The sequence below is a fragment of the Octopus sinensis genome, linkage group LG1, assembly GCF_006345805.1.
Source record: "Octopus sinensis linkage group LG1, ASM634580v1, whole genome shotgun sequence".
NCBI lineage: Eukaryota > Metazoa > Mollusca > Cephalopoda > Octopoda > Octopodidae > Octopus > Octopus sinensis.
Genome location: NC_042997.1, coordinates 114,496,614 through 114,501,613, shown reverse-complemented (window position 1 = coordinate 114,501,613; position 5,000 = coordinate 114,496,614). Strand labels below are relative to the sequence as shown.

Genomic DNA, 5,000 nt, shown 5'->3' with positions numbered 1-5,000 from the left:
AATCGATTTTATTAAAGTCGATATGATATCAAAATAGAAATCAATGCGATATCAACAGCGAGGAAAGTATAAAAATTTTTGAATGGGAGTATGGACATTAAGAGAATCACCATTGGTGTCCTTGTCCACAAAGCACCTCTTCAATCATGGGATGTCAAATCAAGAAATAACTCATACGTTAAAAGAAAAGCAAACAAGAAACAGGAAGACTTCAGGAAATGGAACTTTAAATTGAAATATTTAACAAACACACATGCTGAATGAACTGGAAATGACACCAGAATGACTCGGTAAAGAGAAAGGTGACAAAGATAGATAAACAGCAAACTTTAAAAACTGAGTGTACCCTTAATCTGCTTTCCTATAATTTCAATGATAGGTTTGAGTTTTTCAATTTAACTTCTATCATCAATCATTTACATCAGGAGTCTGTCTTAGAACATTTGTTAGATGTTACAACTACGGCAGAAATAAAATTGTCCATTAGGCAATCACCATTTGGCAAGACGGCCCATTTACATTCCTGTATGGGAGAATGGAAGAGAGCTGCTGCTCAGGGGATTCCTGCATTTGTTCTGCTGGCTATAAGCAAAAGAACCACGTTCTTAGCAATTTAACGATCCTTTTACAATTTATTTGTAGAGTGGGATAAAACTTCCTTCCCTTTCATTACTGATGAGATCTTTGCTTTCGCAGTTTGACTGGATCAATACTTACCTCATGGACATTATGAATCCAAGAATACTTGGGGAATAGTCCAAGCTAGTCTTCGAGACCTCAGGACAGCGAGGATATGAATAACTGCCAGACATTTGTATTCTGTCAAATAGATCAAGTTTAGTCTTCTATACATGTACGGGTGTGTATGTGTGGGTGTGTGTGTGTGCTGTGAAGGTAATGAACAAAACAGAAAAGAAGACAATATGTGAGGAACAAGTTTTAACATTTTAACAAATATGGCTTTAATTTAATGCTTAAAGGGAAGGGAAAGAATCTTGGTGCTTCGGGCAGTAGTCCTTCATACAAAGAAAGATGGAGAAGAAAAATAAAAGAGAAAAATCAATGAGAAAAGTTGGTTGGAGATAAAAAGGAAGGATTTATTTGCCAGGGGAGAATGTAGTTTCATGGGATGAGTTAGGGAGGGAGTGGGAGGGTTTCTGTGTTTAGTGATAAGCACGGGGGTAGGGTAAGTGTGTAAGATGCATGTGGTTTTTTTGAGGGTGTGTAGGTGTGTGGAGAAAATATAAATGAAGAATAGAAAAACTAGTTAGGGGTCTGTAAAGGTTGCAAGATAAAGTGCAAAGTGTTGGAAGTAAAGTCATAGCACCTGGCAGCAGTTGTAAGCGATTGGAATGAAGAAAAAAGATTTGGTTTTTAAAAAAGGATTTTTCAATAATTGTTTTGTTATACAGTAGTAGAGATATCTAAGACAGGGGCCACTAAAGTGGTCAATATCGATCCCCAAGGGTCGGTGGGACTATTCATGAGGTTGATAAATGCCTGGAAACTGCACATCTACTAATTATTATTATTATTTATTTTCTTGTACATGCTTGGGGATTGATGAGGGAGTCAAGGATTTCACGAAGGGGTCAATGGTCTAAAAAGTTTGGGGACCCTGATTTAAGATGATGAAATGGAAAAATCCAGTCGTAAATGCCAGAAGTAAAACAGGCAGAGGAGAAAATTCTAAAACCTTGTGTGGTGGAGGAGGAAGCTGGATGGAGAGGAGAGCAAGGATAAATAACAAGAAGAGTGAAGAATGTGTGCGTGTGTGTGTGTGTTAATGAGAGATGTGGTAGTCAAGCTAAGTGGGTGCGTGCACATGTGTAAGAAGGCTGGAAGACTCAGGGGCAAGGATTGGCTGTTGTTGGGAGCAATAGTCAAACCAGAGATGAAAGTGTTAAAAGCAATCGAAAATCAAGATAGGAATGATGGGTGGGAGAAAGTTATGTGAGGGAAAAAACATATGTTGCAAGCGTATGAAGGTGTGTGAGTGATTGTGCGTTCTTGAACAATTATATTTATATGTGTGTGTAGAATGAAAGTGAGTTTATATGTGAGTGTGTGTGTTGAGGGGGGTTATACAGGAGCAGAGAGTAGGTATGTATGTCTTAGTTAGCAAGAGAATGTGTGTGTAGGTGTGCTGGTGTAAGTACTGGTTAAGGGGGAAAGAAGGTGGAGATAGGATGTGTGTTTGCGAGTGTGTGAGAGTTCTGAAGATGTGTATGGTGGCGGTGATTGTGTGTTCATGGAAACGGCATTGGTTTATTAAGAGTAAGTGGTGAGTATGTGGTGGATGGAGTAATTGGGATGTTAAGAGCATAAGTGGGTTGTGTGGAGTGGTGTGTTAGAGGGGAGAACGAATAAAGCAACAAGGTAGAAAGAAGGTTAGAGGAATTGTGGAGGAGTTGAAATCGAAAGGTTTGGAAAGAGAAAATGAACTCCTATTCCTCCTGGATATGAGTAGTGGATGAGGCAGGAGTGGCAGCCATGCCAAAGATGTGAGATCTTGCGTGGAATGGTTAGCAGAGCAGAAATGTCGAGAGACAGGAGACTCATTGCCAAGTCAGATGTCTCTGAGGTGCTTTGTGAACCTATCAACCAGTCAGTAACTGGTTTGTCTGATGTTGAAAAGATTGCTGAGGGGGGAATAGTAGAGGGAACATTATATATATCTATAATATAAATTGGACATGGACGATCGTTGTATTCTTTTTTGTCTTGAGGTTCACAGCCAAACGGCTGGGTGGATTTGCGTGAACAATGGCACACATGTGGAGACAGGTGCATAGGTTGGGATGCGGTTTGTATTGTTTTCATAGCCCCCATACTTACCGAGAAGAATGATTAAAACTTTTTCTAATGGAATTCTCCTGTTTGTTCTGCCATTAAAACAACCAGTTGCTCACAGAGCCGGCATATACCATTTCACTAGCGATAAGGGGAGTATAGGATGACAGTCAGTCAAAACTTTCGCTATGCAGTCTTTCTTCTTTCACCTCTTTGTGGGGTTAATAATCTTAATCTTTAGTTATAGTTTCTCATTCAAACTACATAATACGCAGAATTGTCGGATTAAGACAGTAGGGTGTTTTGAAGGAGATTTGGCTGCTATTTCTACCAGGTCTAGCTACCATTTAGAGGTCTGAACTTAATTTTCATTCTCATATTTGCATTTCAAAAATTTAACATAATCTTTTCCATAAATCAACTATCGTAAAAATTTTATACGATGAGCACGCACACACGCACACACACACACACACATACGCGCACGCACACATCCATTTCATACATCTTCTTTCAATTTCTGTTCTCTGCAAATAAAATTTTTATGGATACAACTGGTTACAAAAATAGGGATTAATGTATAATTTCTTTCTATGTTAATAATTAAACCAATGTTTTAATGATTAGACAGAGGTCCAATAGAATAGCTCTCAGAAAGAGACTATGTAAAAATTCGTTCTTCACAACTCCTGAAGCTGTTTTCTGACAAGGGGTGGGAGTCAAGAAATTTTTATACAGCTGGAGGCTCCAATCGAAACTGGGGACATGAAATGATAAGGTTGAGAAACGCTGGTATAGATTATGCCTAACCGAAAACGATCACAGCCACATCATCAAAACAGACCAGGTGAAACCGCGCTTAGCTGCTAGTATATATATATATATATATACATATAACAATTACAGTGTAGAAGACATATTAGCCACTCAAAAATACGCAAAGGCAGTTAACTTCACTCAATCATTATTATTTAGTGAGAAACTTTTCATTATGCTAATTGCAATCAGGTTACTGACAGGGTTCCACTGCATATTTTTGAATATAATATAAGTGTCTTCCATGCAGTAATACGTCAAATCACTTGCCAGACAAGTACACACGCACGCACGCACGCACACACGCACGTACACACACACACACACGCATAGATTACTATTCCATTAATAATAGATCAACAAGAATGTAATCCGTCCAGTGAGAGATAAATATCATTGAATATGCATAGTATTTAAATATGAGCTCCTAAAAGTTTCATGCTGCGGAAACACAATAATTCCACCTTTTGCCTTTACCTTTCTCTCGCCTTTTCTTGTGTTTTGTCATAGAGCAGCCATGTTCTGTATTCTGAAAGATTACTTTGAGTCACAAGACAATAGATAAATCTGCCGAATTTTTGTTTCCACAGTATAAAACTATTAGTAGCTCATATTTAAATACTGTGTGCTCGTGCATGCGTGCGTGTGTGTCAAAGTATCGAGAAGGCCGGCAGATGCTGTTGTACACCTCTGGTCAAAATGCGCATCCAATTTTGTCTTAATTATGCCATTCTTTTCTATCTAGACCCAAATCAGGATCAATTCGGTTTGACCGGCAGTTTTTTGAAATAATTTCCACATTTCCGCAGGAGTGGCTGTGTGGTAAGTAGCTTGCTAACCACCACCACACACACACACACACACACACATATATATATATATATATATATAGAGATATAGATATAGATATATATAGATATAGATATAGATATATATATAGATATAGATATAGATATATATATAGATATAGATATAGATATAGATATATATATATATAGATATAGATATATATATATATATAGATATAGATATATATATAGATCATCATCATCCATCATCATCATCCGTTTAGCGTCCGTTTTCCATGCTAGCATGGGTTGGACGGTTTCTCCTGGGGTCTGTGAAGCCAGAAGGCTTCATCAGGCCAGTCAAATCTGGCAGTGTTTCTACGGCTGGATGCCTTCCTAACGCCAACCACTCCGTGAGTGTAGTGGGGCTTTTACGTGCCACGCACTGGTGCCAGACAGAGCTGCAAACGGCCACGAACAGATGGTGCTTTTTATGTGGCCACCGCACGAGGGCCAGGCGAGGCTGGCAACGGACACGAAACGGGCGGTGCTGGCAACGGTCGCGAAACGGAAAGTTCTCTTACATGCCACCGGCACTGGTAA

At 39.0% G+C, this 5,000-nt stretch overlaps 1 long non-coding RNA gene across 2 annotated transcripts in view; it reads left to right on the top strand.

The window, feature by feature from the left end:
- Positions 1–5,000, top strand: part of LOC118766360 — a 25,333-nt gene that overhangs the window by 12,631 nt on the left and 7,702 nt on the right. The window contains exon 3 of one of the 2 annotated variants that reach the window (XR_005002296.1): positions 2,049–2,051. The exons of the other annotated variant lie outside the window; for it this stretch is intronic. This is a non-coding gene — a long non-coding RNA (uncharacterized LOC118766360). The remainder of the gene's footprint in view (positions 1–2,048; positions 2,052–5,000) is intronic. 2 annotated transcript variants of the gene reach the window in all.